The 14,955-nt window shown below is 34.0% G+C and overlaps 1 protein-coding gene and 1 pseudogene across 1 annotated transcript in view; one reads left to right on the forward strand and one right to left on the reverse strand.

The window, feature by feature from the left end:
- Positions 1-14,955, forward strand: part of ERBB4 (erb-b2 receptor tyrosine kinase 4) — a 1,120,642-nt gene that overhangs the window by 18,271 nt on the left and 1,087,416 nt on the right. The window lies entirely within an intron of this gene.
- On the reverse strand, positions 4,524-5,077 carry LOC116756966 (annotated as a pseudogene).

Consider the following 14,955-nt stretch of genomic DNA (forward strand, 5'->3'; position numbering starts at 1 on the left):
GTGAAGATAGTAACACAAAATAATTGTCACATGCCAGAATCTTCTTAAATTTTATATGATTTTTAGATGCAGGTGTTGAATTTGGGATTGAGATTTCATGTAGATACAACTGTAATTTTTTCTTAAATGCAGACTGAAACTGGAGTATGAAACTGTAATCGAAGTCAATACCACTGATTTTCCTCCATCAATTTTGTTATTATTTATCATTAATATGACATTCTCTTTAACCTATGGTTGATCACAAATTTAGAGAAAAAAGTGTTATCTGAATATTTGAATCAAAGAAATTTTTAAAGGATATTTATCCAATTAAGATGCCCTGATATATCTTAAATGAAGATACCATGAGCAGATTAAACTTCATGAATATATTCTGTAAATGACAATTGTTGTTACTATGGTAACATTTAACCAGATATTTGGTGGTGTAATTTGGATTAGTCCTATTCAGTGGTGAGGTAATGGAAATGAGAGTAATTAACTTTCAAGGTTTGAGTTTAAAGAAAGACAATATACTGAGTTTATGAGAGAAGCAGGGATATTGAACGGGTAAATGAAAATGCTAGAGACGAAATGACCACCACATAACATTCAGCCAGTCTCTCCTTCCTTTATCTCACTCCATGTGGGCTTTTGTTTTAGACCCTGCTGTCCTCCACCCCTGAGTGGTTCTAACTGCATCCATGAATCAGGAACCAACTCGTTTTCCTCTTACACAGCAGTCTTAATCTTTCACTGCCAGTCAATATCCTACTTAAAAACCAGTCTAGAGAGCCTTTCCCATTAGAAAGGGCAGTCAGTTTCTATCAGTTTTATTACTAATTTTGCCTTTCTTATTAAGAATATACCATTATCGTGTTTAAATACTATAGGATTTGTTAGGGTTCCATGTGTTTATGAATTAACCCCCTGCCCCAACCCCTATCACCAAATAGGGAAGCAGTTTTCCTCTTTTCCACTTGTACATTAGGAAGAGTTTGCTATGATTCTAATTGTGTCACTCATTTCCTTTAGGGCTCATTTAATGTATAGTCTTTACCTGGGTGTAGCACTTTGGATTTTTAACTTTTATTTTGTATTATTTGAAATCATTTTGTTCCTTTATTTAGCTTTTGCAAATATACTAAAATGGGTTGTCTGTAGACATATCTGCCTGAAGTGAATACAGCTTAAAAGCAGAAAATTATTGATTTTTAAAATGAATTATTTTCCTCAGATTTAGTGAGGCCAATTTCCAATAGCCATTTTATTTACCCTTTATCATCTCATGCGGTAGCTTTAATTTCACCAAAGCTACTGTCACCATCAATACATTCCTGAAAAAGAACATGATGTTTTGCAGTTTTTCCAAGAAAAGAGTTGGAAAGTTGTATGCATTGTTTGATTAAATTTTGGTATACCTATATTACATAAAACTCCTTGTAACTCATAGTTTAAATCATATTTCTTATGTTTCTAATAGTAATAAAATGTTAAAATCATATTTCTTATGTTTCTAATAGTAATAAAATGTTAAAATATGAGTAGCATTTATTGTACTTTTTTAAAAAATTCAGTGATGTAGTATACTACATTATATTGCTAAGAGGAAGGATAACAAGCTTCTTTGGATTTATTTGCACTTTGAGAAATAAAATTTAGGAAAACTGGTTTTATAGGTTTTTCATTCCTCTCCACTAGAAATCTTGATTAGGAACATCAGTGCACATGATTTTGGGAACACACAAGAAAGGCAGCAGTGGTAGTCCCAAATAACTATTTTCAGAGGAGGTCATAAACAGCTGTCCCTTTTGACTGTGATCCCTATTTGGAATAGTCTCAGTACTTGTGAAAGAAATCTTCTCTAGGATTAGGGCTTGACATGCAACTATTCATGTCCTAAGACCTTATATTCCCCCCCACCCCCTCCCGTGATCACTGTTTCTCCAGCAGGAGTTAGAGGCTAGGCTAGCAGATATTACCTCAGCACAGTAGTTAATTCCTTTTTGCCAGTTCTCCCTCCTATTCCTATACAGTATTTCAACTATGAACTAGTTCATGTAATAACTTGAGCTCTCTATTCACTCAACTCTTTAGAAATAATGAAGTATAAGTGAATTGCCAAAGTTGTCCTTCACAACAAGGATCAAAATTGTACCTACTGGAGCCTTATAGCGCCCCAAATGTTTATTTTTACACAAATATTTTGATTCTCATTGGTTTCATGCATCACTGCAATTCTCTTAATGCATTGTGTTATGCTCTGTAGTTTTTACAAGTATGAAAATGTTGAAGTATATTTATTAGCCGTGATGCTATTAAACGTTCAGTTATTTCCCAGGACTCTTAGGTGGGTCTTGGGAAATTCTGAGATGAAATTATGTAATGTGTAAGTGAGAAGTAACATTCATTTTTTAATGTAATTTGCAGTGAGGGCATTATTCAGGAAGAACTAATTGCTGTCATATCTGTAGTTGAGATCAGAGACGATGATTAGAATTCTGTTTTCTAAGATTATTTTTGTAGGCATAGACACTGTCTCTCAGACTGCAAACTGAGATGCACTTATCTAGAAAATCAATTCCTTATCAATTAATTTATTAGTGCATTAGACTGGTTTATGATCAAAGTAGGTCTGATATTGTCATATTATGCATAATATAACTATGCATTAAATATGTATAATGTATGTATCTCATAGCTGAGAACAATGAAACTACATAGATAATCCCAATTTGTGATACACTTTGAAGTTTTCTAAGTTTTGTCTTTATTGGAATAATGTATTTTTACAGGTTGAAAATCCAGACAGCTTCCCACTATAGGATTGTGTTATGTTTTCTTCCATACAGTGTGCAGCATTTTAATTCTTATAATAACAGGGCTGCTCAGTTTGCCAGCAGGAGGCCCCTCAAAGCAAGATGATGTCTCTCGGTTGGCAGATTTCTGTATAAATAAATAACACTCTGCACATTCCTCTCAAATACCCGAGTAAGTGAGATAATGCTATATAACTTTTTTTTAAATTAAAAAAATAGCTGTATTATGTCAGTGACCTGTAATAAATAGCACTGCAAGGAGAAACGACAGCCTCATTCACCTTGCATCCATGCAGAAATAACTGAGCCCTATTTCCATGGCTGGAGAGAGAAGAAAAAAGCGAATGGAAGGACAGAACCGACCTTAGATCGCAGTCGCTCTCATGCTAATAAGAGGAAGTTTACACTGACTGTTTTTACTATGTTGAATTTACCACTCAACACACTGCAGGTAAACACCTTGTACTCTAAACATTCAGATAGTCGTTGATAATAATGGTGTGGTGGATACATCATAAAGAGTGTGTTGCCATCTCCCTGAATTCTACATATTTTTCTGTTAAGTTTTCATCAATTAGCAAAATATTATACTGAAAAAAAATTATTAATTGAACATAATGATGCATTGAGAACAAATACAGTTTTTGGACCAGGATGGCAATATGTGTTTAAGCTTTTCTAATTCAAGACCTGAGAATATCATTTTCTTCACATTGTATTCTACTCTTTCTCAAAAAAAAAAAAAAAAAATTGTGAACATTGAAATGTTTAATAAAGAAAAAATAAATCATATGTTATAGAACAATCTAAAACTAAGAGCTTTAACTTCATTCTCAATGAAAAATTTAAATGATTTGGTAATTTTGATTTTTAACTGTGATTCCTAGTTATTCTAAGATTTTCAACAGATGTTACACAGAGAATATAGAAAAATTTGCAGTGATTTTGGGCCTGAAATTAAAGCCTCTGCTTAGACTTATGTCACATTGAAATTTATGGAAATCATGCAAACATACTTCAATGGGATTCAGTCCGTTGTACTTATTTGTACATTCTGCCTAGCCATTCATTTGTCCAACACCTAACAGACATTGCACAGCAATGGGAACAGACAGCCTGATGTACAAAGACCAAGGATATTTGGCCCTGGCTCCACAACTAGTTTATTTCAATCAGTAAGGAAGTCAGGGCTGTAGGATTTAATATACTTGCCATCCACAAAAGAACATCAGTAACAACAACACTTCAGATACTCAGAAGCTCTGGATGATTTTATAAACAAACACATGTAAATTCATCACACTACTGAGATTGCAGATTACCATGTTAAATGCATTTTAATGTTTGCTCTGTTTGTAATATATATGAGATTTGGAATTGTTAGCTGGAGGTAGAATTCTTAAAATGATAATTTTTTCCAGGTATTTTATTTTACAGAAAATAAATTTAAGACACAGAAAGAGAAGTTATTTGCCTTAGTCACACATATATTCAAAAGCATTTATTTTCTTTTCCTTTGTATAGGCTAAAATTTTCATACTTCTGAAGTTGCAGTTCTTTTTTATCATTTTATATTTTCCAGTATATAAATAAATGAATGTTTACTAAATATATCTTGAAATAAAATATTATATACTCGTTTAAAAAATATTTCCACAGTTTTTGTCCCCTATACTGGAAGCTTTTTTTTTTTTTTTTTTAGAATAAACAGTTTTATTGCGCTCAGACTAGGAATCCATGGGTCTTGATGACCTCTGTGAATTTGTCAGTTTTCTTCTCTCTGTTCTTTTCGGCCTGCTTCCGTAGCCTCAGGAGCTGCTGCTTTTTCCGGTAGTGGATCTTGGCCTTCTCCTCCAGGGTGGCTGTTACTGCCTGGTACTTCCAGCCAACCTCACGAGCCAGCCGCCCTAGGTAGGCAAACTTCCTCACAGGTTTCAGATGCACAACCTTGAGGGCGGCAGGAACCACCATCCGCTGTTTCTTGTCATAGGGTGGCGGGATCCCATCAAACACCTTGAGGCGGTCCCGAGCGGCCTGGCCTCGCTTGGTCCTGTGGGGCAGCATGCCTCGCACTGTCCGCCAGAAGATGTGGCTGGGGGCTCGGAAGTGGTAGGGGCTGCATCCGCTTGCAGAGGAAGACCAGGTACTTCAACTTGCTTCTGTAGAAATTGCCAGAAATGCTGATGCCCTCACAAATGCACAACCACCACCTTTCCGCCCAGGCGGCCCAGGAGATGGCCTCGGCCATCGAGCACCAGGACCTGCCCCTCCGCCATCTTCGGCAGCAGCCTGGGAAAGTTATATGGGAAGCTGTTAATCTTCCAATATTCATGAAATATTTACAGTAACACATTTAGGTGACTCAACTTATGTTGTTGCTTTTCTACTATTTTTTTGTGCTTCAGGTTACTTCTAAATGTAGCAGTGATTTTTAACACATATTACTAGATTTGGTGTAGGTATATAATGTTTCATGGGTGTGTATGAAAACTAATGCAGTTGAGTAATGATGAAAATTATGTAAACAAGAGTAGTATTTAAACAATAAAGTGAAAATTTAATAAATGTGGATATCATTGCTTTTGAGCACCTTTCTAACTTTCTTCGTAGCAAATGTAGTCATTAAAATTCTGTTTTAAGAGGGAGGGGACAGTACCATTAGACAATATTAAAAATCGGACATTTTATTTAAGGAAATGTGTTGTCAGTAATTCTTTTAGGAGGTTTTATCACAGTGCAGCAAAGCATGTTTTAACAGTTTTAGTGCATTAAATCTACACAGTTGCTGTTGACTGTGAACAATCATGAATTTAAATAAAGGGAGAAGTTAGTTGGAGTAAAATGTTCTGTTGTCTTATATCTGTAGAAGTGATTATTATTATTTTTGTTTGTTTTACTATAAAGTTTAATTGTCTTGGTGCTTTCTGAGACCATTTTCAATTAAGAATGGGTAACCAATAAGGTAACATGGAGAATGGTCTCTGTTCTAGAGTAAAATAACTAAACCATGAGCTTTAGGTCAACAAACCTGAGTTCAAGTTCCAGGTTTGGGACTTGCTAGCTGTGAGATCAGTGGGAATGAGCTATAAAGCACAGGAAGCTCAGCTCGGTGTTCTGTGATGACCTAGATGGGTGGGATGGGGGGGTGGGGTGGGATGGGGGGTGGGGTGGGAGGGAGGTACAAGAGGGAGGGGATATATGTATACATATAGCTGATTCACTTCGTTGCACAACAGAAACTAACACAACATTGTAAAGCAATTGTACTCCAATAAATTTTTTTGAAAAAGTATCCACATCTTTAAAATGGGAAAAAATACTTAAAATACTTCTTCCCAAGGGTGTTTCGATGATTATGTAGGAAAATGTGTATAAAGCAGTTAACGTAACATTTGGCTCATGGTAAGTACTTGAGAAACATTACTGTATTTTTTATATAAAAATCTTTTTAGGTGATAATTTTTAATGCTCTTTTAAAAATTATCACACTGATTTATATAAGAAGCTTTATCTTTAATATTCCATTTCGGAGTGCTGAATCTACAAAACAAGTTTATTTAATTTTATTCAATACACCTTTATTGAGTGGTTAATTCTGTCCCAGGAATTATATCAGGAACATGTCAAAGAATCTAGTGAAGAAATCAGATGCAAAAATAGCTACCTTCAGTATTTTATGATAAATGGTAAGCAAAAGCTGCTCTGAAATGAAAAAGAAGCACGTTTAGCCCAACCTGGAAGTCGGAAAGATTTTTTTGGGGGGAGATGGTTTCTGAAATGAGTCATGAAAATGAACAAGAATGAGTCAAATGAAGAATGGTGAAGAGGATATTCCAGACAGAGGAACCTGTAATAATAGATTTAAAGAAGCTGGAAATTACCATGGAAAGTACAGTGAACAATTAATTCAGTGTGATTAAAGCATAAACATGTTCAGGGGTAGGCACAGGTTGAGACTGAAAATGTAGAGACACATTTCACAAGGAACCTTTTATATCCAACTAGGGGCTTGCTTGTTTGTTCTATTTCTCCCTTTCTTAAAATAATTGGTAGGGTTTATATGCTGATTTGATTTACAGAATTTATCATCTAATAAAGAGTGTGTGTGTGTGTGTGTGTGTGTGTGTGTGATAATCAGGGTACATGATCCACTATTCAAATAAACTAGTATTTGGTAACCCTGATATTTAAGACATAGTGGAATATGCAGAATGAAATATTAAAGTACCAAGTAAAAGATTTTTTAGACTTGAAAATTTTGGAGAGAGAATCAAATTTAGGCTATATTCCTTGGAACATTATTGGGCTTTGGTTATAGGAAGGAGAGAAATGAGGAGGACCTACAGATTAAAGAAAACAGATTAAAATGATATTTGTTGGCTTCTACCATGTATCAGGCTCTGTGCTGGGTATTTCTACAGAAATTATCCTTATATATCTGACAATAGAGACCTCTTTATTTTTTATTATTATTTTTTTAAAACATCTTTATTGGGGTATAATTGCTTTACAATGGTGTGTTAGTTTCTGCTTTATAACAAAGTGAATCAGCTATACATATACATATGTTCCCATATGTCTTCCCTCTTGCGTCTCCCTCCCTCCCACTCTCCCCATCCCACCCCTCCAGGCTGTCACAAAGCACCGAGCTAATATCCCTGTGCCTTGCGGCTGCTTCCCCCCAGCTATCTACCTTACTATGTTTGTTAGTGTGTATATGTCCATGACTCTCTCGCCCTGTCAAAACTCACCCTTCCCCCTCCCCATATCCTCAAGTCCGTTCTCCAGTAGGTCTGTGTCTTTATTCCTGTCTTACCCCTAGGTTCTTCATGACATTTTTTTTCCTTAAATTCCATATATATATGTTAGCATACGGTATTTGTCTTTTTCTTTCTGACTTACTTCACTCTGTATGACAGGCTCTAGGTCTATCCATCTCATTACAAATAGCTCAATTTCATTTCTTTTTAAGGCTGAGTAATATTCCATTGTGTATATGTGCCACATCTTCTTTATCCATTCATCCGATGATGGGCGCTTAGGTTGTTTCCATCTCCGGGCTATTGTAAATAGAGCTGCAATGAACATTTTGGTACATGACTCTTTTTGAATTTTGGTTTTCTCAGGGTATGTGCCCAGTAATAGAGACCTCTTTAAAAATACATCACATCTGTATTGTTACCTATATCCTATATATACATCTATATCTGTCAGAAAGAAAGCTGATATTCAGAGAGGTTAAGTAGTTGCATAAAGTTAAGAGTTCATAAGACAGATATGAAGTGGGGATTTAAGTCAAATTTCCCCTGACTCCAAAGACATGGGGGTAGGAATGACTAGTGAGTATTTCAAGTAAAATTTGGTTGAGTTGTCCCCCATCCCTGGGGGGAAAATCATAATTAGTGTAAACTAGTTATCACCATTTCATTTCCCATCCCACTCAGCTATGAAAATGGGATAGAATTCTGGTCACGGAAAAGGGAAGTCTGACAGTCTTTAAGGAAAAGATTCTCTCACCAATGGAAAGAGATACACAGGGGAAACACTCCCTTTTTTTTGGATAGATGTCATCATGTCAGCATGTGACACCTGGAATTGTGGTAGTTCATCCTGTGGTTCCAGGTAAAGTCATCAATGAGTCCAAAGGCAAAGTAAAAGACAGGAAACACTTGGATTCTCAATGACAAATGTCAAGTCCCTGAACCAACCCTGGAATATCTTTATCTCTGGACCTCCTATATGTAAGAAATTAAATCTCATATTTTTAAAGTCATTTACAGCCAAACTATTTTAACTGATAGAAACCCTAAATGTTCAAATGCAATGCCCTGACTTACTTGGTCAGCTATGAAGGTGGCAGATTCATTCAAATGTCTTCCTCCTTACTTTAAGTTGACTCCCTGTATGGCCATTAGGAAGAAATAGGTAAGTCTAAAGGAAACGTTAGGGATCTGTTAGTGTTAGAGAATCCATGTCTGAAAGAGTTGTGAGAATGGAGACTGAATGTAGACTGTAGTCTCCTACTAGTTAAGGAATTTCATAGCCTGGTAACTCATTCCATTCCTACCATGCTATAATGTTGCATTAAAATTTGTTTCTCCTGTAACTTTTGAATGTCTTAACAAATAGTACCATTGATTATGAAAAACCCTTTAACCAAATCCTGTTTACAACTTAGAACCATTGAGATGTGAGGTGACAAGGTTACTAAGATCTTAATCTGTAAAATGACCTACGTTTAAAGACTTTTCTCCTTTCTTCTGTACCTTGCCAAACCAGTTTATTACTTCTGTAGTTTATATAAACATGTTGACTTCTCTACACTTCAGTTTTATTTATATTACACAATAGTCATATTGGAAATTAACCAAATTTATTATTGAATTAATCTATTAGATGGTAGAAGTTATAAAATCATCTTACCTATAGCTAAATGATTATACTTTTGTGTCATGTCTAGTAGTTGTTATGTAAGTAACTGTATATGTAAATAAATACATTGAGAGTGAAGTGAACTGAGATAGTTATGGCATGTCTCTTCAGATTTAAAATGTTTCTCATTATAGAAATGTTAAAAGTTTATTTAATGTTACTTTTAAAAAATTTTTATTGGAGTATGGTTGATTTACAATGTTATGTTAGTTTCAGGTGTACAGCAAAGTGAATCAGTTATACATATACATATATTCAGTCTTTTTTAGATTCTTTTCCCATATAGGCCATTACAGAGTACTGAGTAGAGTTCCCTGTGGTATACAGTAGGTCCTTATTAGTTATCTATTTTATATATAGTAGTGTGTATATGTCACTCTCAATCTCCCAATTTATCCCTCCCCCCCTTACCCCCGGTAACCATAAGTTTGTATTCTATATCTGTAACTCTATTTCTGTTTTGTAGATAAGTTCATTTGTACCCTTTCTTTTAGGTTCCACATATAATAATGTTAACATTTTAAATGTTTTTTCAACCACATGCTACATGATGATATTTGGTAACAAATTCTTGGGATATTTCATTATTAACTAGTTGTTAATTAAGCATTGAAAGTCATCTAAAGATCCCAAATTTAGTAAACTACTTAATTAGGAACAGATGATCTCTATTGAAAATGAAAGTCATATGCATATATCAACAACTTCTACCTCACCTAATAATCAATTTGTAGTATCAGTAAAAACAATTTTTCACTATTTTTGGAACATATACTATATACCAGGCTCTGTGATAGATGCTTTGCATAAAATATTTCTTAAGAATCTGAAAAACATCTTGCATAGTAGGATTTTTTATCCACATGCTGCCAGTGAATAAATGAGGATGTTTAGAGGACAGTAATTTACCTAAACTTACATAATTAGTCAATAGTGGATGCAGTATTTAAATTCATATTTGTCTGACTTTAAAGCTACACATATTTCTTCCCATTGTGATACTCCATATTAGGAATATGGAACATAAGCTTATTTGAAGTAAATTATTTACAAGTAATTCTAATAGTGTTGATTCATGATAATGGATCACTGAACACTATGCAATTATTTTTATAAAACAAATTTAAGAAACATGTTAAGATTATTAGTCTCTTACGATGCCAGACTGAGGAATATATCTGAATGTTGACCAATAATAATATCAACAGAATTTGACCCCATTACTATTAGTAAAGACCTAAGTATTATTTATGTAAGAAAGCAATTTTATGAAAAGCACATGGCAAATTATATGTCACAATAAAAAAGTTAATTGTAACAACACAGTATGAAATGGTAAACTTCCTAATTTCACTTATTTCTAAATATTTTCACTCTGAGATTTAAAAAAAATTTGCAGTTATTTGCTTTGGACTCATTATGCTTGGAGAATGGGGCTTTTAGATAATTACTTATTTATCATCATTTCCAAAGAGATTGGCAAAATACTATGAGGAGAGTTTTATGTAGGCTCCTTCCAGCTTCTATTTTTAGGGAAATATTCTGGAAAGAGAAACTTTAGGAAGAAGGAACTAGAATTTCAGCATATATGAAAAGGAATAACAAGAAATGATGCAAGGCCTAAGGATATTAGACAATAAATAATTGTCACATTAATTCAAAGACAAAAGTTTTTTCAGAGGTTTTTGGCAGACTTGAAAGTGAAGAAGCAGTTGATTGTTGGAATTGGCAGATGACGAAAAAGAAGAAGCTTGGAGATTCAATGAAAGCAATACTGTTTCAGAAATATACTCATTTTTTTAAAGCTCAAGAAAGTGCTTGAGGGAAGACTGCATAATTTCCATTGTGAATTTTAAGAGCCATTTTAGAAAGTCTACCAAAGAAAATCTTCAAGAATGCTGAAATTAGGGTCATTACCCACTGTGATAACCATATATATATATTCTGAAAATATATATTTATCAATAGATACTCCTAGACTCCACATATTATTTAGAACATTAAATTTATGGTGGCCTTGGGTTCTCTAGTAGCATTCCAGTTGTCTGTGTTAATGATATGATTCTTTGATTAAGTATATGAAGAACCTTATGCCTTTGATATAAACATTTAGCTACTTTTTATTTTTCCCACCTTTATTGAGATATAGTTGACATATAATGTGTAATTTTAAGGTGTACAACATGATGACTTGATACACATATATATTGTGAAATTAGCTCCTTTTTAGAGAGCTTTGAATTTGACAAAGATATAAGAAATTTAAAAAATTTTTTCTGTAGAATAAATGACTCATAAAATGTGACTACCAAATTATGACACAGTCCATAAGTAAATTATGTTTAATAGTTTGTCCTTTTACATTAATTGGTCACTTTGATGACATTAAAGTTAACCACACTTGATTTCTATTTAATAATATATGTTTGGTCTAGGATTTGATTTTACCCTGCTTACATGCTAATAAGTAGCCTGCTAGTGTGTCATAGATGGTGTGAGAAGAAATGAGACTCTTGGGTCAGAAACAAAGGACTTCATTACTTGTGTCACATTATTATTATTATTCTACCTCCTCTATAGGCTTTTCCAGTATACTTTTCTGTATTATTTTTAATGCTTACTTTGGAGATTAAGCTATACATCTTCAGATAATTCCAATACATATTATCTGTAAATTTACTTTAAGGAATACTAACCTAGAGGGCTGAAATTGTCTCTGTTATTCCTTTGAGGTAAGAAGTTAACACTAGAAGAAGTGCCTAGTAAAACATAGCTTTGATTTTTGGAAGTAGTGATGCTTATCTAAAAATAAGACTCAGTAACCATCTATCAGTTATATGTACCATTTTCCAATCTCCAAGGACCCTGTACTATATGGAAGTTTGATGGGACTAGAATTTGGGGCTGTTGCAGTAGTAGTGTCACAGTCAGAGAGGAGCATGAAAAGTAGTGAATACTTGAAAAAGGAGTATAAAAAATAATGGATTAGGAGAATATCTCCATATGGTCCAATGCCAACCATGGCCAATATACATATTATAGGCCAATTTTGGAACTAGTATTTATTAGATGGGACATTTCAAGGAGCCTACATACACATAGATACTTAACAACTAGTTTTGTTTTCCAGAAGCAGTAAATTTTCCTCTCAGTCTTTCCCCTTACACTTGCTTCATGCATCAGCATTCTTTTCTCTTCATGCCTGAGATCCCCCAGGACATAACTTTGTCCACAATTGGCAAAAATCAAGACCTTCAAAAATTCAAAAATACCGCGTTAAGCATCACAAAGCAAGCTACTTTTTGGCTGTTTCTCTAAAGGTCACATAATGCTTTGTGTTTTCTACATGATATGGCATGACAGAACAAAGTAGTTATCTTTTGTACTTGTCAGCATTGTTATATCAACTTCAAATGATGAAATGCTTCTGAGTACGCTGTTGCTTTTTTCCTTTGGGGGCTTACACTGATTTCTTTAAAGTATTATGTGCATCAAATAAATGATTCATTTATTATCTGTGACACCTGAAGTTTGCTAAAAAAAGTATCTAGACATCATTTCGAAACTGCATTTGGATGCTATTTGCTTTTGAAGTGATAAACTGTAGTTCATTTGGACTTTGTCTTCAAGTTACCATTTTTACTTAACATCTGTATTTTGCAGTAGGAGAAGAGGTCATACACTCACTGGATGTTATCAGGACAAAGTTTAGACTGTCAGGAAATAAATGTTAATGTTTAATATGTTTAATTGAATGGTTTTTATTAAAAACTTGAGGCAAAATCATATTTTGATTCGGTAATACAAGATGACATAACTTGTATTAGTTAGGGTAATACCGGCTGATAGAACATAAAACCCTTATGCAATAGTGGCTTAACTCAATAGGGTTTATTTCCCTTGGCATAACAATTCAATGAAGATGTTTCTGGTTGAACTTCGGTGTAGGGTCCTACTATCTTCATATGGTTGTCAGTGTGGCCTGGTTGATGTCTGCAGCCAGATGGGGGAAAATAGAATGGAAGGTTGCATGTGGAAAGTTTCTATGAGCCAAACCTGAAAGTGGCATACACTATTTTTGCCCATATTCTCTTGGCTAGGATTTAATTCATTGACATACCCAACTCCAAGGGAAATATGTTCAAGCTGTGTGCTTAGAAGTGGCTTTGGTAAACAGCCAGCAGCCTCTGCTCTAGAAACCTTAACTGGGGAGATTCTCTGTTATGGTGGAGAGAGATTTAAATTCGAGGTCAGTCAGCCTTAAGATAAAATGTAGCTTAGCCATTTATAAGCTATGAAACCCTGGGAAAATTATTAATCTTCTATTTGCCAGAGTATACTGAACCATAGAATAGGGAAATACCACCTACTGCATAGGATTGTTAAAGATTAAATGATATAATGTGTATAAAGTGCTTAGCACGATGCAAGGAACATTAGAAACACTTGAAAATGATAGTTTTAATTTTTATTGTTAAGTTATATATTCTATGATGGTCTATAATAAATATGATTTCATTGAATATTAGCTTAGTTCAATACCAAAGTAATTTTTAAAAAGGAATTATTTTATGTATAAAACATAGCAGTCCAAGAAAATTGTGCATTTTAGCAGCTGTCCAAAGCAAATGAATACGTAAATATTTATGCAGCAGAACTAAATTTGGGGGCAGATAGGACACAAACTCAACGTTTACTTGGTTTTCTTTTCAGGCAGTAGATGCTAACTTTGAAGGTTTTTAACTGAATAAATTTGCTTCTTGGTTGAATTTGATAAGGAAGGAAATTAAAAACCTTTAGGGTAATTAGAAGAGTAAAATTATATATAGCCTTAGTCCATTTGGGCTGCTAAAACAGAATATCAAAGACTGGGTGGCTTAAACAACAAACTTTATTTCTCTTAGTTCTAGAGGCTGGAAAGTCCAAGATCAAGGTGCCAGCAGATATTGCGTCTGCTGAGAACCCACTCACTGGTTCATAAATGGCCATCTTCTCCTTATGTCTTCACACGGCAGAAGAGGTGAGGGAGCTCTCTGGGGTCTCTTTTATAAGGGATTAATGCCATTCATGAGGAATTCACCCTCATGACCTAATCATCACTTATCAAAGGACCTATCATCACACTGAGGGTTAGGTTTCAACCTACACAACACAAACATACAATCTATAGGAAGTGTGTATGTATACGTGTAACTATATCTATATTCATATCTGTCTATATATCTTCTATCTGTCTCTCTAAAGAGACTATCATTTCTCTAATGTCTATCCTATGATAACGTATCTCATGTAATTTTAATATTTTTGTATCTTGCTTATTCAAATCATTTAAAATGTAATATAATTACAGTTATATATTCATAAAGAAGAAAAATGTGCTGCATACTTTAATGTCATGGGACTTACTGTATAAATAAGCCATGAGAATTCACTTTTAGAAAAAGTACAGCTCTTCTTTAACAGAAATAACATGATTTACCTGCTACTTTTCGTTCTACATAAAAGAATCTAGAGGAGAAAAAATCATATTGAAACTAAACATGAAAGTATAAAACTGTACTTTTAAAAAATTAATAAAATTCATATTTCTTTTCAATTTTCGGAGACCCCAGATCCTTGACTGCATATAGTTCTGGATCATTCATTTATAGTTTTATATTTTAAAAGCTTTCTTCATCTTGATTCATAAAATGATTTCTTGAGTTTCTCTTAGCATTGAAAC

This window comes from Phocoena sinus, chromosome 7 (genome assembly GCF_008692025.1).
Source record: "Phocoena sinus isolate mPhoSin1 chromosome 7, mPhoSin1.pri, whole genome shotgun sequence".
NCBI lineage: Eukaryota > Metazoa > Chordata > Mammalia > Artiodactyla > Phocoenidae > Phocoena > Phocoena sinus.